This window comes from Acanthochromis polyacanthus, chromosome 10, assembly GCF_021347895.1.
Source record: "Acanthochromis polyacanthus isolate Apoly-LR-REF ecotype Palm Island chromosome 10, KAUST_Apoly_ChrSc, whole genome shotgun sequence".
NCBI classification, from domain to species: domain Eukaryota; kingdom Metazoa; phylum Chordata; class Actinopteri; family Pomacentridae; genus Acanthochromis; species Acanthochromis polyacanthus.
The window spans coordinates 25239644-25262616 of NC_067122.1; the positions used below are offsets into that span (position 1 = coordinate 25239644).

The following is a 22973-nucleotide window of genomic DNA, read 5'->3' on the forward strand; positions in this document are numbered from 1 at the left end:
CATACCATTGCATTTTCAACTACAGATTTGTTTCTGTGTTCTCTTCACTTTACTGCATGACTCAGATTTTCGCATTTACATTTATGAGCAGGTGTGCTTTTTCTTTCCTGTGCTGACCACTTCACTGATGTGAGATGTTTGTGTGAAGGTTCATATTTAATTATTCCAGTGTCATTTAATCTTAATGGCAAAAACACCATTTCAAATGTGTGCCAGTGTAAAAGGCAATTCAGCTTAAGACGTAACATTAAATTGTACATGGTAATGGCTTTGAGGTCAACAGAGCCAGATTGTGACCAGGAGGTCAAGGACTTGAATCCCACAGGAGAGACTAAACAGTTTCAAGTAGAACACCTATTTTCATGCCACTAAACTGAGAGTGCTTTAGTTAAACTGAAGTTTAACAGGCAGCTGAAGACAGCGGCGTTAGCAGGTAACAAACGGATGTGCACCAGGGTGTTTGCTCCATTAAACCCGGATGAATGATGAGCACACAACAAGGGGAAAATTATCTGCCTGTAAGCTCAACATAATAGGTCATTTACATTTTTGCAGAATGATGTTTTACCTACACAGTAGTAAATTTAACACAAATCATTCCCGGGGACATTTCCAACTTCTCCCTTTGCTCTTTTTGCAGTAAGTAATAAGGAATGATAAAATCGTCCATGGTAAAGGATTTAAATTGCCTTATTCATCACCTATTCAGTGGAAAGAGAAAAAGTGGCAAATTAGCCCTGTAAGTCTTCTTAAATATTACAAGAACAAGAATGCATTTCTGCTTATTAAAACTGGTCAAGACACCATTTCCTTAGGACACAGATTAAATTATCTCATCCTTATCTTGACAAATATGCCAAAGTGCCTGAGCGCAGAATAAGAGGCTGGTCAAGTATCAAAATGAATATTATCATAAAGTCAAATTGCTCTTAGTTTATTAACAGTGCCAATAGATTACTAGAATCTTACAGTGAGTGCCAGAATTGGAGTTTGTTTTAAGAGTTTGGAAAGAAGCAAAAGAGGAGTAAAAAATAATAAAATGAAAAGGATTGCATAAGACTGGCCAAAGGAACCAGATGTCCCACTTTTTTCTGTAGCCATCATCAATCAAACATAGGAAATGAAGTAAATGTGTGTTCAGTGCTCTTGTTCTCCCACAGTGTGTTTTATTAAATAAACCAGGGACAGTGAATTTCATTACTTCCATTGCAGCCCAGATGATGTATATTTTTGGACGCTGAGGAGCAAAAATTACTGTTGTTTTTGTACTTTTAAGTGATGCTTCTGAGGAAATGTTCGAAATCTATGCCTGTAAATCCATATCCCTGATCATTTAGGGCCAAATGTGTTGATTATTTTATTAAGTTTGTCATGAACCAGTGCCTCGTTTCCAACTGGGTCTGACAGAAGTGATGCAATAAAACAGTCACAGGTTTCACAGTCACTTTACCGTAAATAAAAGTAGAGAAGAACACTGCTGTGCAATATAATAGCACGCTTAAGAGTGGATTTCTAGTAAGCACAAGAAGCAAGTAAAATCATTGTAAAAGGCATTAGGTAATGAGAAAAGAGCCAAATTTGTTTGATCAGTACTGCTCTGTACCCAAACTCAATCCATTCATTAGTGTAAAACAAGGTTCAGGTTATGGATAGGAGCATCTCATTAGATAGCTGCTTTGTAGCAGATTTATCAAACTAGATTTAAAATTAAGGCTAATGGAGCCAAAATAAATGTGAATACAAACATATTGTTAAGACTTTTTGTCTGCATGTCCTGTCTATGCCATCTTTTCACTTCAGGATGGTAGAGGAAAAATCTGGATAAACATTTAAATTCATGAAGCAAAAGGGTATAGTTGACTGTGAAATTGATCTTAGCCTCACACGTACTGTTTCATCTTGAAAAGCAACACCGTAATGTTTACCAATATATCCTTAGCTTGTCCGTTTGAATAGTGCATGAAATGACATTTAGAATATGCCCTTTACTCTGCTCTACTCATTATAGGTATAAGGCAGGCTGTGAGAAATGGCTTTGGATTATGCAAAATAGAGCTGTGTGTCAGGAGTTGAGCTGAAAAGTCCAAACCTTTGGCATTCCTCTGCGAAGAAAGTACAAGTGAAGGTGTGAGTGGATATATATTCACCTTTATTTTTTTGGTTGGGTCAGTTTGGCACTTCAGTATCCATCCATTATCTGTACACCACTTAATCCTCATTAGGGTTGCATAGTGGGCTGAAGTCAATCCCAGCGGACTTAGGGTGAAGGCATCATCACAGAGCTACACAGAGACAAATAATCACACTCATATTCACACCTACAGACGATTTAGAATCGCCTATTAACCTGAGAACCTGGTGAAAACCCACGCATGCACAGGGAGAACATGCAAAACACACACAAAGATCTCAGGCTCAGGCCAGGATGCAAACCAGGGATCTTCAAGCTGTGAGGCGACAGAGCTAACCGCTAACCACTAACCACTGTGCAGCCGTTAGCACTTCATCCATCCATCCATCCATCCATCCATCCATCCATCCATTCTCTGTATACCGCTTTATCCTCACTAGGGTTGCGGGGGGTGCTAGAGCCTATCCCAGCTGACTCGGGTGAAGGCAGGGGACACCCAGGACAGGTCGCCAGTCTGTCGCAGGGCTACATACATAGACGAACAATCACACTCACATTCACACCTACGGGCAATTTAGAGTAATCAGTTAACCTCAGTATGTTTTTGGACTGTGGGAGGAAGCCAGAGTACCCAGAGAAAACCCACGCATGCTCAGGGAGAACATGCAAACTCCAAGCAGAAAGATCCCAGGCCCACCCCGGGAGTTGAACCCAAGATCTTCTTGCTGCAAGGCAAAAGTGCTAACCACTACACTACACCGCTGAGCAGCCCCACTAGCACTTCAGTATATAAGAAATTTAAAAATCCGACACCAATGTCGGCTGTTAGGCTGATGAATTTTCATTGTGGCTTCATAGGAAAGTAGTTCATATTAAGGTTTTCGACTTCGCAAACAGTGCTCACATCCCACATTAATATTTATACAGTGGCTATACAGATAATTTTAAAGGCTAACATGTCAAAGCTAAAACCTTAGTGCAAATGAACTCCAAATATGACCATCTTCTTTACCTCTTGACAGCTGCAGATCTCAATTAGCCAACTTTTTGATCTTCTTTGACCGGCAGACGGATGTCTCAGTGGCGTCCGACTGTTCAGGCACATTTAACAGTGTTATTTCTTCAGCTAACACTGTTACCTGAGCCTGAGTTGGCTGAGGGGTGGGTGCTAATGATCCCTGCTCATGAAGATTATTTTACTCCCAGATGTCATTGCTAAAAACTATACAGCCCCGGGCTGTTAGGCCTAATTAAAGCCAATAACCCATACGGTTTGATCACAAACTTCAATTCCAGCTGTGAGTCTGCAGTCTCGGCACTTCTTTTTTGGTTATCTTAATTTGTACTGATGGGCAGTCTGCCGCTTTACTTTTTTCTTTTAGACTTCTAAGTGAATCTCATCAGCATCTACAGAATATATACCTTTAATATGGAAATAAGTACTATGCAAGAGCAAGTGTGCCACAGTCAGTTTTTATATTCCAACCCTGTCAGCACAAAATAACATTAAAGTGCACTCTCAATTCTGGTTTTACAGAAACAGGTATACAAATAGAACTATGACCCAAAATATCAGGGCTCATGTCCCATGTGGCACCAATATTCTTTGTTTCCTTAATTTTTCATTCACTAGTTTACTTTAGGATGCAAAACTACGTGGTTAGATTTAGGATAATATAATTGGTTCGAGACTTTCGCAATGATAATTAAATGGGTGAATTTTGGTTAAGCTTAGGCACTTAGTACTTCCATATTTTGTGTAAAAATAAGACCCTTTCACTCCATTTTTGAAGATTTTCCTCCAATTTCTTGGTTCTCAGGGTGATGTATCCTTCTAATATAACAGAAACATATTATTGGTTAGCAAAGCAGTTAAAAATGGCAAAGACATGCTGATTTGAATACTACTTGTGATACATCAGAAACAAATGTAATCCTGGAGAAATATATTTTCTGATTGTATAGAAATCAGTGTACAGTGTCATTAATCAGCCGTCAGTTTATAGTTTCATATCACCAGCTTCCACCAAAAACAACTTGCTGCCATTTGCTTTTTAATGGTAGTCTGAACACACCATTTACCTTCGTGCCATGGGCCTTTTTCACAGCAGACATTTTAATTATATCATTATGGGAAAAACACAGGTGTTGCTGAAAACATTAATGGTGGCTCCATTCTGTTCCAATGTCCTAGCAAGCCATGACAGTGTGACAGTGAGCCAGCATGAACAGTACCAGGAGCCCAGGGGTGGACTGGGGCAAAAAAATCAGCTCTGGCATTTTTGGCCCCGACCGGCCCACAACATTATCAGTTGACTGAATCAAGCACTAATTTTTGAATGACAAAAAACTGCCAGAGAGGTCAGATTTTCAGATCAAAAATTCATAAACATCCCTAGAGACTGATACAAACTTGTTGACAAGTTGGAAAAAACAATTGCAATCCAGTAGAGCAGGGGTATTCAACTAAAATTCAAAGCGGTCCAGTCTGAGAAAATGTATTAAAACAAAGATCCAGAACATCATAATGTCAATCCTGAATTAGTGCGATAGCTATTTGTTGATGTAACCTACTAGCTTTATTAGCGTCTGCATGTAACCAATAACGGACTATCAAAACCAAATAAATTCAGTACATTTCAAAAAACGTTTTAGCAACATTTTTTTTATAAATAACTTTTTATATAACTGTAAATCTTAAAATAAAATGCAGAACTTTAAAAAAAAAATGACTGAACAACCTGAACCAACTTATAGACATCGTTAACAACGTCTAAATCTGAAAAATGTAAACAATTGAACCGGGTGGGGGGTGGGGGTACAACAGATATTTTGGGGGGGCCACCAAAAAGTTGTAAGAAAAAATGAAAGCTGCTATTGACCTCTTGCTTTTGCACATTTTTTTTTTTTTTTTTTGGCTCTTTAACCCAATAGGAAAGCTGTATAAGACCTTTTCATTTTGGACTGTTAACATTCAAATTATGATGGACTTGTTTCCTTGTTTATGTGAATTACAGCAATAGCTGCGGCCTCTGTCTGTTATATAAAACTAGTAAGCTCAATGACAGTATCCTGAGGGCAATTAAGTGACAAATATTGTGCAAGAACAGCACTATATACAATCCTGTCAATTTCCACTTCTTAGAATGTTTACTAACGATTATCGCACCTAAAATAAGAAATAATATTCTGTACTTTTAGCAACTAGTTCTCAGCTGTAAACCAGAAACATCATACAGTTCTGAATACTAATCAGTCTAAATCAAAATGAGTACTACCCAATACACAGTGAAGAACAATCTGCACCCTTGATCTGTTGTAAAATAATCTGAAGTGTTCTGTGCAGGAATGTAAATTTTAAAATTCAATAAAATACAGTAAGTAGCACTCTAAACATTTAACAATAAACATGAGAACAATAATAAATAGTAGCAATATTCCATATTCTTAAATCAAATATAATAAAATACATAAGTAACACTCTATACATTTAACAGTAAACCTGAGAACAACAATAAACAGTAAAAATACTCCATATTCTTAAATCATTTAATAGTGCACAGCTCAGCAAACATCAGTGTTCTGCATAGAAATCACAAAAAGCTGCTCTCAATAATCTTTCACAGTGAGCAGATGTTCTTGTGTTGCAGGTCCATGGTCCAGACGTGGCCATCAAACAGGCCGGGGGGGTCTGGCACCGTGTGCTTCCTAGAGCACCTCCTCTTTTTGCATTCTTCATATGGGATGGAAATAAAGTAACGTTGGTTTAGTACGTCCATCAAAGGCCTGTAGGTGTGAAGCAGGAAGCCCTCCACAATGAGGATGTGTGTCTCCTCCTCCTCTTTGTGGTCGGACTTTGGGACGATCTCTGTGTCCAGGGTGTTATTAACGCCATGAGACTTCTCAAACTTCACCGGGCTCTCCAGCCACGCATAGATCATACTCATCATGGCATCCATGTCCAGAGCAGCGATGACATCATACTGCTTAAAGCATCTTCACCAACTTCAATCTGATCTTGGGACTTGAAGAAGTCATTCTGATGGACCATGCAGCAGTTGGGCAGGTTCTTGATCAGGCGGTTGGTGAGGGTGGTTTTCCCTCCATTGGTTACGCCGCCGATGCCGATTATGTAATTCGTGTTCTTGGATTGGTCAAAGCTCGGAAAAAGAGTTAAACATTTAAAAAATACAAATCATTTAATTAGAATATTAAACATGTAAAAAGACAAAACATTTAATTAAAAAATTAAATGTTTAATTTGAAAATTAAATCTTAAAGACAATAAAACTTTAAATAGGAATTAAAAAGAAAATACAATAAAGCATTTAAAAAGAAAATTAAACATTAAAAGGTGGTAAAACATTTTTAAAAAAACTTTCAAGATTTAATCGAAAGATTTAACATTGGGAAAGAAAACAAAATTTTTCAAACAAGCCGATAAAACATTTGAAAAAACAACAATTAAACATTAAAAAGACAAAACACTTCAAAATCAAATCAGACATTAAAAATAAACGGTCTGATTCTGACTTTATTTGTTTATTGAATCAGACCGTCTCCAGACCCACCTCAGAGTGTATCCTTCCATTGTCTCCAGGACATCAGATATTGATATGTTCTGCAAGTAAGTTATTGTGGCAATTTCATAATAATGCCAGGCAGGGAGTGTACTGTAACTTTCACTTATTTGTTTAAACAACCAGGGCTTCCAGGGGGCATAATTGTCTTAGGTCTTGTTGTTTGCAGTTAGTGGGCACATGATGCTGCCTCAGCCAATGATCAGCCTGACAGGAAGTGCTAACAGCTTCATTAGCGCGAGAATGCTAGCCTCTTTTCACTGCCTGCCAGTTCGTTCGTAACCCTCTGAGTGGCAAATAAGTGAGTGAAGATGCTGACGATATTGCTGGAATGTATATTTGTAGTCGCCATGATATATTTGCAGTTTTGTGAATGCCAGTCTGTTTTTACATTTACAATAATAGTCACGGAGCTCTGGAGCTTCTCTTCAGTCTTCCACCTGGACTGGCTTGGTCGGGAGCATGTGCAACAAACATCTGAAAAACTGCACTTTGACATCAATGAATGACACTGAAGTTAATCTCTACATAAATGAGACTGAGTCTGGATGTGCTGCTCTGTCATTAACTCCTAAGTTTAGGGAAAGTTCAAACAAAAGAAGACAGTTCAGATAAGACTTGAGAATGAGCTTATTCTGAACAAACATCTCAGACTTTCTCAGCTTCAGCACCTCTAGCAAGATATTGTAACAACAAGCAACTCCAGAGATCCAGAAGTTGGAGAGAGTTAGCTTTAGCTGAGCCAAAGAACATGTGGGACGCTAAGCTAACAAACATTTTAGACTTTTCTCTGTGAATTCTGAGAAATAATTTCATATTTAATGACAGAGCTACACATCTGAACTCAGTCTCATTAAAACAGACTCTAATTCAGTGTCATCCATCCATATTAACGTGCAGTTCCCCAAAATGTTTGCTGCATGAGCTCCAACAAAACCTGTCCAGGTAGAAGGCCACTTTGACAAACAGGAAGTGGAAGATTCCAAGCAGATTTATAGAAGGAGGAACCGGACTGTACTAAGTGTGGTTGAGTATAGAGGGGTGTTTTGTGGGTTTTTAAAGCTGATGGTGATTATTAGAGAGACATTTGGAGCAGATATTCATTTTCAGTAAATGAAAGTATTTAAAATCTTGGAGTTAAACTTAGAAGAACACAAACTCTAACAGAAAACTTTGTTGATACGTTTTTGTTTTGTTTACAGATGTTAAGCTAAAGGAGTTTTATTCGTGACGTATAACCAATCAAATTACTCCAGAAGACAGAGCGACAACAGGTAGATAAAGGTTCAGAGCCAAAGTAGCGCCATTCATGAATGTATTTATTACTGTAAATAAGTAAAAATTAAAATACTGATAAACACTAAATCAGTCAGCCCACAATTCTACAATGTATGTCTCTTTCCTTTGACTGGTTATTTGTACAATATACGATGTATATGATAGCGTTTTTTTTCCATACCAAAGGCTATACTATGATGTTTTCTCAGAGACATACTATGCTACTCTGTTTGTTCTGGCACTGGGCCGCTGCACTCCTTTGTTGTTTTCTGGATTGTACTCAGCTGCATGCCTTCATCCACCCGGCCTCCGATGACTCGTCCCGCCTGCCGTCTCTGGAGCTGAAGCTGGACTGGAACAGACCAAAGTACCGTCCAATCACGATGCCAGCTGCCTCTCAAAAGGCTCCTTCATCTGGCGGCACTTCTTCTGAGGGGAAGCTGAGCTTCAGCAGAACTTTGGAGATGTGTTCCAGTGGTTGGTGGATGTGTGGGGAGACAGAGAGGGACCTTTGAATTGTTCAGAAAGGAAAACAGGGAACCCATTGGTAGTTTTAGTTTAGGGTGCTACTGCGGTGTGTTTTTGGGTTTTAAGAGGTGAACAGGAAGAGGTTTTTTTTCATATCGATGATCTTTTACTTTGTTCCTGGTTGGAATGCCCATCAATGTCAACGTGAATTTCACTTTTAGTTCTGTTGATTTATTTTTATTTTACTAACACTCATTTGCTTTTAACCCCCTCACATGTTGTGTTGTTGTAAACTTACACTTTCAAATAAATACTTGTCTAACCCTCTGGAAACCAGCATTTGGACTGTTTTTGTGTTGCTCCTCACTTACTTCAGACAGCCGGGACACAACGTTTTGTGGACCAAAGGATATACTATGACGTTTTAGAGTGACATGCTGTACTACAGGATTTTTTTAACTGACATATTACTATGACTCTTTTTTTGTTTTGTTTTTTAGCAACATATATGAATTTGAACAGTTTTAAAAATTACTATACTTTTACTTGTGCAATGAACTATTATTCTATGGCATTTCTTAGACCACATATTATACTCTGATGTTTTCTTGAATAACATACTATTTTTACAATATACAGCACTTTGACATTTTTTGAACCACATATACATGACAATTTGAGGCAACATCATTTTGTGCTTTTTGAACCACATAATAATCTATGGGGTTGTTTTTTTTGCTGACATGCTATACTATGAACTACAAGCCATACTATGTTATTCTTGAAAAGTATGCTGTACTTTGACATTTTCTGAACTACATACTATACTATGGCATTATACTCAGAGTGCTTTGGTTACATGTTGATTTATAATCTAGATTTTTTCTGTTTTGCTTTTTGACAGGATTACCGCAGACCTGATTCTGAACACCGTTCACACCCACCTGAAGGAGATGCCGCCTAAAATCTCAAGGCTGCTTGGCCATGGTCTTTCTGGCCCTGCTGGAGCATATCTTCATCAACTACGTCTTCTTTTGAAGAGGCCCTCAGATGCTGCACTCTCTGACCAAGGAACTGCTACTTTCACTCTGTAACGAAACGGCGGTTATTTTAAAGAACAAGCTCCTGGCAGCTTTGAGTGAAAATTTAACATCCATCAAAACTGCAGACAGTTAAATCTGAGCTGTCGGTCAGTATTTCAAACATCAAGTTCGACCCGGGTGTCCTAAAGCACGCTGCGGGTGAAACGGAAACTTCAGTCCACATCACCGACGACATCGTCACACTCCAAGGCAGAGCACCTGTCTGCTGAACTTTTAAAAGTGGACTATAGAGATGAAGAATGTGAGCAGCGGAACAGATGTGATCAGAAAGAAGTCATTTTCTTTTTTCTTTTCTTTCTGGTTGACTTGATGCTGTCAGATGCAGATGTTGGAGCTGATTCTGATCTTTCAGGAGAAAAAGCTGCTTTTCCTTCATAGACTTTTCAGGAAATTATTCTCTCAGGTTTTCTCCGCTATTTATATTTTTATTATCTGTGATCATTTCATTATTGTAAAATAAAGTTGGAAGTGTTGCTTTCAGTGTTTTTTTTAATAAATAGCAAATATGAGGCTGATATTTTTCTGGAAGTGAAAGGAAACGTTGCTTATCTGTAGTTTCGCTAACTTAACTTAAGCTGCACTTTCACCATGTTCTAACTGATAGATCATTTTTTATATTAAAATAGCAGCACTTCCTTTATATATATTGTCGTTTCTTATGTTGCTGCTGTTTCATTGCAATTATATTTCAATAATATCACTTTAAATACAGATAATTGAAAAGAATAAACTAGCTCTGAAATACTCAATGAACTGATGCATCATCTGGTGTTAAACTGAATAAGAATTCGCAATAATATAAAATGTAACTGACTGAGCTGGATTAATTAAATCCAGATATTTCGAATTGAAAGAAACACTACATTGACTGAAAGATTTCCGTCAATTAAACCTTAAATTCATTTACCTAAGAAAACCATCCTTTAATGTCTTACCTTAAAATGACATGCCTTTTTAAAAAAAATTTAGCTGTAAAGTAAAAGTTTCACACGAAAGATGAATCACTGACAAACATTTAATGGCATTATGAGGAAACAGAAATCCATTCCTAATATTTTTATTAAATATGTTTATGTCTATAAAATATACTGGACATCAATAAAAATGTCTGCATAGTGAAATATATGAAGTCCATCTGCATTTATGTGTATATTAATAATATATTAGACCCTCCAGAAAAATGCGATTATGCGATTGCATGAATTCCCGCATTAATCACCAAAATGCCGCTGATTATGCGGGCGTCAATTATTTCCTAAAAGGCCGCATAATCCCCGCAAAACAGTGCATAATTCCCGCAAGAATCTCACATTTCCATGGAAAAAAAAAGAGAAATATGAGGGTCCCGCTTGATTTCACAATTCCCGCATAAAATGAGAAAACTATAACCAATATAAATGGAGTTGTGAGTTTTTCTGTGACACTCGGCCTGACGTCATCAGTTTGCGCATTGACACACACACTAGAAGCACAAGCTGATGCAGAGCGCGGCGCTCAGAGACGAAAAACAAGAATGGCGACTTCTCCAGGGAGTGTGCTGTGTGAGTGCGCTGTGTGGGTGGGTGTGTGTGTGAGTGAAGGAGCGCACCGGGGTGCGTATGCATGTGTGTGTGGTTAAACCGCAATTACAATTTCTTAAAAAATGAATAGGAAAGTGTTTTAACCTCAGTAAGGGATGTGTGTGTCCTAGTAACAGGATGTAGAAGAATCACCTTTTTTCCCCAATTCTTACATATTTCGCATCTTTTTGCATATTTCACAACTATTCGCATACTTTGCAACTGTCCGCAATTTCCCCGCATAAAATGGCATCCCACATATTTATTTGCATAATCAAGGATTTTAGCCCGCAGAATCAAGGATTTTTGCCCACGTTTTTCTGGAGGGTCTAATATATATATATATATATATATATATATATACACACGTGGACAAAATTGTTGGTACCCCTCAGTTAAAGAAGGAAAAACCCACAATTCTCACTGAAATCACTTGAAACTCACAAAAGTAACAATAAATAAAAATTTATTGAAAATTAAATAATCAAAAACAGCCATCACTTTTGAATTGTTGATTAACATAATTATTTAAAAAAACAAACTAATGAAACAGGCCTGGACAAAAATGATGGTACCTCTATAAAAGATTGAAAACTATTTGACCAGAGTGACATGATTAACTCAGGTGTGTCATTTAATTGACATCACAGGTGTTTCCAAACTCATAATCAGTCAGTCTGCCTATTTAAAGGGAGACAAGTAGTCACCCTCCTGTTTGGTGAAAAGGTGTGTACCACACTGAACATGGACAACAGAAAGCGAAGGAGAGAATTGTTCCAGGACATCCGAAAAAAAATTATAGACAAACATCTTAAAGGTGAAGGCTATAAGACCATCTCTAAACAGCTTGAAGTTCCTGTGACAACAGTGGCTCATATTATTCAGAAGTTCAAGACCCACGGGACAGTAGCCAACCTCCCTGGACGTGGCCGCAAGAGGAAAATTGATGACAAATTGAAGAGACGGATCGTTCGAATTGTATCCAAAGAGCCCAGAGCAACCTCCAAAGAAATTAAAGGTGAACTCCAAGGCCAAGGTACATCAGTGTCAGATCGCACCATTCGTCGTTGTTTGAGCCAAAGTGGACTTCATGGGAGACGACCAAGGAGGACACCACTGCTGAAAAAAACTCATGAAAAAGCGAGACTGGAATTTGCAAAAATGCATGTTGACAAGCCACAAAGCTTCTGGGAGAATGTCCTTTGGACAGATGAGACCAAACTGGAGCTTTTTGGTAAGGCACATCAACTCTATGTTCATAGACTCAAAAACCAAGCATACGAAGAAAAGAACACTGTCCCTACGGTGAAACATGGAGGAGGCTCAGTAATGTTTTGGGGCTGCTTTGCTGCATCTGGCACAGGGTGTCTTGAAAGTGTGCAAGGTACGATGAAATGTGAAGACTATCAAGGCATTCTGGAGAGAAATGTGCTGCCTAGTGTCAGAAAGCTTGGTCTCAGTCGCAGGTCATGGGTCTTCCAACAGGACAACGATCCAAAACACACAGCCAAAAACACCCAAGAATGGCTGAGAGAAAAGCGTTGGACTATTCTAAAGTGGCCTTCTTTGAGCCCAGATCTGAATCCCATTGAACATATGTGGAAGGAGCTGAAACATGCCATTTGGAGAAGACACCCATCAAACCTGAGACAACTGGAGCTGTTTGCTCATGAGGAGTGGGCCAAAATACCTGTTGACAGCTGCAGAACGCTCATTGACAAATACAGAAATCGTTTAATTGCAGTGATTGCCTCAAAAGGTTGTGCAACAAAATATTAAGTTATGGGTACCATCATTTTTGTCCAGCCCTATTTCATTAGTTTGTTTTTTTTAAATAATTATGTTAATCAACAATTCAAAAGTGATGGCTGATTTTGATTATTTAATTTTCAATAAATTTTTATTTATTGTTACTTTTGTGAGTTTCAAGTGATTTCAGTGAGAATTGTGGGTTTTTCCTTCTTTAACTGAGGGGTACCAACAATTTTGTCCACGTGTGTATATATATATATATACATACATATATATATATATATATATATATGTTATTTATAAAATGTGAATTTGAAAATGTAAATCAAACTGTAATATGTCAGCTAGCCGCTCCACTTGCTCTGAATATTTTTGTTCTCGTCTTTGTCAAGCCCAAATGAAAAATGAATCCATATTCTAGCTACATTACTGACAACAGCATCCATGGAGTGACCGGTGTTCAAGATTAACTGGTGTTCCGATTAACTGGTGATATTCAGTGAGGAGACAGCTGTTACAACAGCAGCACATAGCATAGGTGACTGTACCGATGCCTGTTCAAAACCATAGACTGTATATATAATGGACGTAGCATCTGGCTCCAGAATTGAAGCCAACCCGGAAGTGTCAAAAACTTGCAATATCCCGCCGTCCGCTAGGGTTGGCTCCAAAAAGCTTTTGCTCCATAGACCCCAATTCATTTTTGGAAAAAATAAAATTTGATAGACGGATTTTCTACAGCTCAGGATTTTTTTCCTGTTAGTTTTCATGGTCAAAATGAGAGATCAGGTGGCCGATCTTAAAATAAATCAATACTGAATTTTAAATAAATCGTTAAAGTTGGCGGAGCCAGGGGCGTGGCTATACTTGATAGACAGCAACAGAAGCCTCTGTGGTAAAACGTGGGCGGGATAAGAGAGTTCTCAGCCAATCCTGCCCCTAGTTGCTCTCCGGTCCAGTCTGTTTGATGACGCTTTTTACGTCACTGGCTCCAAAAAATCCAAAACGGCGACCAGGAAGTAGCAAAATCCGGGCTTCATTTTCTCGGCGTTGAAACCAACGGGTGACGTCACGGTTAGTTTACGCCTGTTCAAAACACACAGACGTCAATAAACTGCTCTGAAATCTTCTTGTTGTCAGCTTTAGCATTGTCGTTATTGCTCTTTTTGGACTCACGGCTGTTCAGTCTACCAGTAAAATACTCGGTTTAATGAGGACCTCCATCAAACTGAGTGGAAATATCGCTTCGCTGTGGCAGAGTGAAGATCTCCACCAGATTAACTAGTGACAGTCTGTGGCTTCATTCCGATGGTCAGACAGAAACAGCAAGAGAAGTACTACTAACATTTTCAAAGATTACTGCGATTAACCAGTTGGACCTGAGTTGTTCTACTTTTAAACACATTTTAAGTAAAACAATGATATTATATAAACCATCTGACCACATTCTAACCAGAAATTTCACATTTCTGCCTTCGAGACGTCAATATGCTTCATCTATTTAGCATTATTTATTTTAGTTTTTTTTTACTTATTACACACACACGCATGATTGATTTGGCCAAAGTTTTACGTCGGATGCCCTTCCTGACACAACACTCTGTATTTATCCGGGCTTGGGACCGGCACAATAAGACTCTGGCTTGTGTCCCCTTGCGGCAAAGGCAGAGCAGAGGACCAAATGGTGGAAGCTGAAAAAGGAAGAGTGTTGTATGATTTTCAGGAAAGAGTTGAGACAGGCTTTGGATGGTCAGGAGGTGCTTCCAGATGACTGGACAACTACAGCAAATGTGATCAGGGAGACAGGTCAGAGAGTACTTGGTGTGTCATCTGGAAGGAAAGGAGATAAGGAGACTTGGTGGTGGAATGAGGAGGTGCAGGAGTGGATCCAGAGAATGAGGTTAGCTAAGAAGAAGTGGGACACTGAGAGGACTGAAGAGAGTAGACAGGAGTACAGGGAGATGCAGCGTAAGGTGAAAGTAGAGGTGGCAAAGGTCAAACAAGGGGCTTACGATGACTTGTATTCTAGGTTGGACAGTAAGGAGGGAGAGACTGACCTGTATAGGTTGGCAAGGCAGAGAGACAGAGATGGGAAGGACTTGCAGCAGGTTCGGGTGATAAAGGATTAGGATGGAAGTGTGTTGACAGGTGCCAATAGTGTAATGGGAAGATAGAAAGAGTACTTTGAAGAGTTGATGAACGAGGAAAATGAGAGAGAACAAAGAGTAGAAGAGGTGACTGTTGTGGACTAGGAAGTAGCAAAGATTAGTAAGGATGAAGTGAGGTGGGCATTGAAGAGGATGAAGAGTGGAAAGGCACTTGGTCCTGATGATATACCTGTGGAGGTATGGAAGTGTCTCGGAGAGGTAGCAGTAGAGTTTCTGACTGGGTTGTTCAACAGGATCTTAGATAGTGAGAAGATGCCCGAGGAATGGAGGAGAAGTGTGCTGGTGCCCATCTTTAATAACAAGGGAGATGTGCAGAGTTGTGGCAACTACAGAGGAATAAAGCTGATGAGCCACACGATGAAGCTATGGGAAAGAGTAGTTGAAGCTAGACTAAGGGCAGAGGTGAACATCTGTGAGCAGCAGTATGGTTTCATGCCAAGAAAGAGTACAACAGATGCAATATTTGCTTTGAGGATGTTGATTGAGAAGTACAGAGAAGGTCAGAAGGAGCTGCATTGTGTCTTTGTAGATCTGGAGAAAGCTTATGACAGGGTGCCCAGAGAGGAACTGTGGTTTTGTATGAGGAAGTCTGGAGTGGCAGAGAAGTATGTTAGAGTGGTGCAGGACTTGTATGAGGACTGTAAGACAGTGGTGAGGTGTGCTGTAGGAGTAACAGAGGAGTTCAAGGTGGAGGTGAGACTACATCAGGGATCAGCTCTGAGCCCCTTCTTGTTTGCTATGGTGATGGACAGGATGACAGACGAGGTTAGACAGGAGTCTCCATGGACTATGATGTTTGCAGATGACATTGTGATCTGTAGTGAGAGCAGGGAACAGGTGGAGGAGAAGCTAGAGGCATGGAGGTTTGCCTTGGAAAGGAGAGGAATGAAGGTTAGCCGCAGAAAGACAGAGTATCTGTGTGTGAATGAGAGGGACCCAAGTGGAAGAGTGAGGTTACAGGGAGAAGAGATCAAGAAGGTGGAGGATTTGAAGTACTTAGGGTCAACAGTACAGAGCAATGGTGAGTGTGGAAAAGAGGTGAAGCGTGTACAGGCAGGCTGGAACGGCTGGAGAAAAGTGTCAGGTGTGATGTGTGATAGAAGAGTTTCAGCTAAAACTAGAAAAATTTGAAAGAAAATGCACTGTGAATGCTGAAGGCTGAACTGAATGTGCATGAAAAAGCTAAAGGAAGGCTGAAAATGACTGAAATCAGTTGAATATGGCTGAAAAAGAAAAATTATGAAAACATGAAAATGCAAAGGCATGAAAATGTTGAAATACATGCAGAAAAGGCTTTTATTTTGAAATTATTTTGACAGGCAGAGACAGGAAGGTCTCACCTGGTCAAAATTTGAATTGGAGTTACTGTAAAGCAGGGGTGTCAAACTCAGTTCCTGGAGGGCCACTATCTTTCATGTTTTAGATGTTTCCCTCTTCCAACACACCTGATTCAAATGATCATCAAGCTCAGCAGAAGCCTGATAACGAGCCTGATCATTTGAATCAGGTGTGTTGGAACGGGCGGTTGCTATGGGCCAGCATAGCAACGGTGCCTGCCACAGACAGAAGTATAGTGCTTCTCAGCAGCAGCGCAACGTGGCGTTCTGGTGCTAATTACGGGCTAACCGTTAATACTAGCTGAAAACTAAAATGACCATGAGTGAGAGGAAGGCTGTGGCTAACCATAAATATAATTATTTTCCAAATATTGTGAGAAATGACCGAGTGACAGTGATTTAAAAAACACTGTCCCTCCATGAGCCAGATGATTCAGTTTACATTGGTTCTTATGGAGAGAACGGTGCGACTTTGGTCTAAACTGCTGTCTGCCATTTCACTTCAGAAAGAGCTAGGTCTTCAAAGTTGGATTCATTTGAATCCCAGGAAAATTGTTTACCATCTGACTAAATTTCATTCTCCTAACATTTATCGTTTGGTCGTGAGGGCGATGCGATCGGGAAATTTTCAGGCAGATTTTTCACCTCTCCTCCACTCTACCAACTGACATCACGCACTCTAACCAGAGAATTTTCACTTTTTTGAGGACTCACTGATCAAAAACTGTAAATCTCAGCCTGACATAAAATACATCCCTGCGGATTCAAGAAAAATCACTGCATTTTGATGGTTAAATGAAGTTTGTAGGTGAACGTATGGCAAAGCAGTAGCGTTGTGAAAACAGCTAACTTTTAAGGCTGAGTGATTCAGTCTCCCCATTCATTGTCTATGGGAAAAAAATTTTGGAAAATGTTGAATATTTCCAAAATTATTAAAGTTAGAAAAAATTTGAATAATAGCAAGAATGTCCTAAAGGAGCTGAACATTTTAAAAGTTGAACGGTGAAAATCGGACAAAATTTGAAGGAGGAGTAGTTGTATTTCCTTTCATTCACAGTAATGAAAGGAAAGGTTTACAAAACTGTGGTGAGACCAGCCATGTTGTTTGGTCTGGAGACAGTGTCCTTGAGGAAAAGACAGGAGGCAGAGCAGGAGGTAGCAGAACTGAAGATGCTGAGGTTCTCTCTGGGAGTGACCAGGATGGATAGGATCAGGAATGAGGACATCAGAGGGACAGCACATGCTAGAGGCTTTGGAGATAAAGTCAGAGAGGCCAGACTGAGATGGTTCGGACATGTCCAGAGGAGAGAGAGTGAATATATTGCCCTTATTATACATCCATGAATGTGACCTTATTACACATCCATGCCTGAATGGCAAAAACAACGTTTCCAACATGGCGTAACTAACGTCTTGCTTTTGTGCTACACCTTCATAGACACATTCTATGAAGGTGTCGAAGTGCTTCACGGTTGCTGTAAACATGCTGAGTGACATCATTTCACGCGTGACTCCACATCCCTGAAGCAAACAAACCCTTCGGTGTACATTTGAAAAGGCGTCTAATGTCATCATTGAAAACTGAATGCAGTCCTTTGGAAAGGTGGATGCGTATAGATCATGGATGTATAAATAGAAAAGACTGACTTCCCCGCACACAAGTAGCTAGCTTCTAGCTTCTTCTGGAGAGAGATTCGTCATTGGTGTGGACACCTGTCACTCAAACATGCCCGACCAATGGAGAAGCATCCGCCCACTGTGGGATGTTTGTGTCAAAATGATTCAATCGCAAAAACAGGCTTCAAAACTTTTTTCACTTCGATCGGAAAAACAGGTGTTTGAATGCCAAAGCAAAGTCGAAACACTCCGAACACTTTTTTTTTTTTGCTTTGATTGAAAATAATTTTTTTTGATTGAAGTTATATCTTTTGTGATTGAGTAATAAAGAAACAAACGTCCTACTCATTTTATGGCTCAAATCCAAAAACATGACTTCAATCACAAAATATATTTTCAGTCAAATAAAAACTGAATTCAAAAATGAAAAAATTTCAATCAAAGAAAAAACGTGTTCGAATGCATTTGTTTTTTAGTCTCAAATATTTTTTCTATTGGGAAAACGTTTTTTCTTTAACTGAATTTTTTTAATTATTATTGAAGTGACCTTTTTTTTATTGAAAACATTTTTTGAGGTTGGGGCTGCTTTTGAAAACAAAAAGCAGCCCCAATTGCCACTGAGTAATAAAGAAACAAATGTCCTACCCATAATATGGCTCAAATCCAAAAATATGACTTCAATCAAAAAATGTATTTTCAACAAAAAAAAAAATTTCTATCAAAGAAAAACGTGTTTATATGCAATTTTTTGGGTCTCAAATAATTTTTTTTGCGTTTGAACAAGTTTTTTCTTTGATTGAAAACTTTTTTTTTTTGATTGAAGTGAAGTTTTTTCTGATTGAAAACATGTTTTGCGATTGGAGCAACTTTTTTTCGATTGAAAAATAAAGAAACAAATTTGCCTTCATTTTTCATGTGTACGTCAGAACCAAGTACGTACAGTTACGTACTGAGAAACGGCCACAGTCTTCTTACCGCAAAGGTCCAAAGCTGCTCGTCTTCTCCTCTGGCATCAGGAAACGTCTTCAAAGCTTCTTCAGATCCAAACAAAGTACAATCAAAAGATCAAACTAACGTCATTGGTGCATTCAGGTGCAGTCGTTGCGTTCAGGAGCGCTGGAAATTGGAGTTTCAGTAATGTAGATTTCCAACAAATTTTTTATTTTATTTTGTTTTATTTTATTTATTTATTTATTTATTTTTGTGGGGGTCCGCCACTGAATTGAACACTTTCACATTTTTTCCCATCTTATATCTCTAACCTAATATCCCTGCTGCTTAATTGGAGAGATGAGCTGCAAGTTGTCCTGTCAGTATTCTGGATCGTGGTCTGAATGGTGTCAGGGTCGTTCTCAAACACATTTGGAGCTCATTGGTCAGTCTGGTACGATATTTAGTTTGGATTATATTCATAGTTGAGAAAACTGCCTCACAGCTGTATGTTTAGGCGAACATAATCAGCATGTGCAGGGCTACTTTCTTCTCGGTGTCGCGTTATTTGTCTTTCTATCTACTCTGTCCTCTTGTCTGTCCTTTGCCTCTAAACTGTTTTCTGAACGCTGAACTTGATTAGCGGCTAAAATGCAGAGATTTCATTGGCTGAGTAGCGTCACGTGGGATGCCTGAATTTGTATGTAATTGGTCTGTGTGTTTCCTGAGCTGATAACCAACGACGTAAGCACTGGAAAAGCTATGCTGGGATAATAGAAGCGACCCGTGAAATTTAAAATGTCATTACAATTTACTGAACGAGAGTTTCAGGGGAACCTGTTGACCAGCCCCACAAGACACCAGCCCACTGGGACAGTGCCCGGTATGCCAGATGGCCAGTCCACCCCTGCAGGAGCCTGAAAATGAAGCCGGTAAATGGAATCCAGTCAGCATTGACTGTATTATTTACTCCTGGCTTTTTCCTACTGTGACCTGTAAAAATGTCTTTTGTTTGAAAAGGTCTATTGGACTATAATTATGAAATAGTGTGCTCGGTATGACTGTCCGACAGCAGGTTACCTGGTCAAAATACAGCAAGGTGGTGTGTTTACATAAAGAGATGACGTGGATTACATTGCTCTGTGCTCATTAGGCGGTGCCACACCTGAGGAGAGCAGATGTTTAAACTTGTCAGCCAATCAGTTGCACTGCTTGAGCCGTGCAACAACATGTAGGAATGGTCATCAGCACAGACACCCTGTTGATGGGGAAGTGGGACTCTTAATTGTTGTTGTGATGCTCTCTAAGCACTCATGTGTCACCTTGAATCGGCCACAAACACTGTTTGATTGCATGCCAGACCTCAGAACACAAACAGCCCTATGTGATTGCACAGTACATTGTGTGGGGCACAATACCTGTAGAGGTGACTGCAGACAAACATACTAACTGATCCACTCCTCTCCCTCTTTTCATCTCACTAAATTGTTTCTGACTAATTCTAAAATTGTGATTAAAATTGCAGCGTTAATATTGAACAAGTTTTGTCTGTGCCAAGCATAATCACAAGTTTAATCAAAACCTGTTTCTATTATTGATAGAATGACATAATTACATTGTTTTTCGTCCCTAAAGGTCCTCTCAGGATTTCTTTGTGAAGAGAAATTCACCAATTAATCTTGCTTTTATTAGAAAATTACACTACAGGATTGAACCCAAATCAGTATATCATAGTCAGCCCTGACACTTCTGGATCGACTCAAGGGGAGGATTGATGTGCACGACTTCTGTATTTCAGTTTGTCATGTATTTTGTGGCTCATGCTTTTCTTATCTAAGGAATTTTTTCATTTTCATGTATACTCAACATTATTCCTGATGTTTCCATTCAATACATCTTTGCTTTTATTGTGAGAAATGTCCAGCTACACTTGCAGAGCAGCAATCCCACACTGGGTATTCAAGGTTTGTTTGCAAGATTTGCATCTTAATGCCTTTTGGTCATTGTGATGTGAAAACATGAACAGTTGGAGAAATGAAAAGCTTGCATGATGGTCATGGTTCAGTTATAAAATCCTGGTGTGTCACAAAACGTCTCTCCTGCCCAGCTTCTGACAGCGCTGTCAGCCGAAGCGTCAATCACACTGAATAGTAGAGGAGGTCCTGCCAGTGTCTGGTTCAAAAGTTGGAGCTGGAGAAGTGAACAGAAGAGAGTGATGCTGCTCTGCATCTATCTTCATCACCCACTCCTCTTCCATCACAGTTAGTTTCGCAGTTAGGTAATCTGCTGGCTGTTCTCCTGCTTTGCTCTGTGGACAAAGACAGAACTTTAAAAAAAAGTGTGTGTGTGTGTGAGTCAGGGGCTTCTTCTCAACTGGTGATTCAAATTCCCAGTGTTTAGGCACTTCAATAGATTATTCACATAGAAATACGATCATTAAATGAGGCATTATATTTTCTGGTAACAGACAGGTACAGCCATAATGGCACTGTTTAATATGCATTTTTTGATATTTGACTAATAACCCCTCAGCTTTCAGGTAATGTTAGCTTTACTTTACTGATAGGACAGATCACTTTGCACCTATGCAGGCTGATTTTTATTTTATTTTTTTTTTTAATTATGACCTTCCAATATTCAACTAGGTGATTCCAACTACTCTGATTTCCAGCTGTTGGTCATTTCGACTCCTATTATACTTCAATTTCTAACAGGCTGCCTGCTGGCCATCTAATGTGTGACTAACCTGTTCATCTTTGTCACCAGCAAAAGGGCAAACAATATATGTCAAGTGTTTGTTTTTGTTGTCGTTTGGCTCCCATCAATTGTATTAACCCTTAAAAGCCGAGTAACCCACCATGCATTCAAATTTACTTTCCTTCTCAGTTAAACTACACTCAAGATTGTAGTTGCAGTAAGGTGTGATGTATATGAAATGAAATTGCGGAACTTTACCTTTCCAGTGATGCCAATTGCTTGTCTGTGTGAGGAAGTGACAACAAAAAAATTATTTTGAGTTTACATCAAATTTAATCATTGTTACAAATTAAATACAGCTCTGCCAGACAGCCACTGCTTGCTGGAAATGTTCATGAACGTGTCTTTGCTTGAGGGATTGACTGATTCCTGACCTGGCCGAATGTCGTGGCCAGTATTTGGCATTTTTTTGGTACATATTCTGTATTTCTGTTGACCTATTATTGATAAATTAAATGTGTTACTTCACTCCGTGGTCTCAGAAATGTCTCTCAAGAAGAGACTACAAGAAACACAATCCAATGCCACAAACCAAGAAATTAGTTTCTCTCACAGTAGCTGAGGCTATGCTGATGGCTAGCAGCTAACTTAGAAGGCAGCCAAAGATTACCCTGAAACAGAGTGTGGAAAACAAGCATTCATAATGCTTTAAGATCTGGACCTTATTGGGCAATGAAAATCATAAAACAGGGAAAGCTCAAGAAAAGAGAGAAGAACAGCAGACATAACTGCAGGAGACAAACCGATCAGTCTCATCCAATGCCACATAAACAGAGGAGCGTCCTAATTTAATCACTCCTATTTCTACTTTATATATTCAGCTTTAGTCACCTTTATTAATGGAGAAGCCTAGTTATGAATGACAGGTTCTCTGCTGTCCATGCTGTTAAAATGTCACAGTTAATGTATATTGATTTCAAAAAATCCCCCCCCCCGTTTACCAATAATCAGAACTATCCGTAAAACAAAACAAACAAAAAAACATATCGGTCTAACCCTACTTTGCATAAATAGAGAACACATACAAGAAGGAGTGGAAACAGCTTTTTAATGGTGTTTGTTACGTAATTGTACATTTTTGACGAAGCAAAGAGGAAAAAAAAAACCTCTGGAAAGTAATGTCTTTCACCAATTTTCATATTCCTGTAAATTTCTGCATTATCCCCAACACAGAGCTAACATTGCCTTGCACTGTGTATAAAAAGTAAACAAAATAATGGATTGGCTTTTGATTGCAATAATTATAGAGTTGAGTGAAAGACATGTACCTTTATAATGACCATAAGAGCTGAA

At 39.1% G+C, this 22973-nt stretch overlaps 1 pseudogene; it reads right to left on the minus strand.

Moving 5' to 3' along the window:
* Window positions 1-5620: 5620 nt before the first annotated feature.
* On the minus strand, window positions 5621-6722 carry LOC127535829 (nicotinamide riboside kinase 2-like; annotated as a pseudogene).
* Window positions 6723-22973: the final 16251 nt, after the last annotated feature.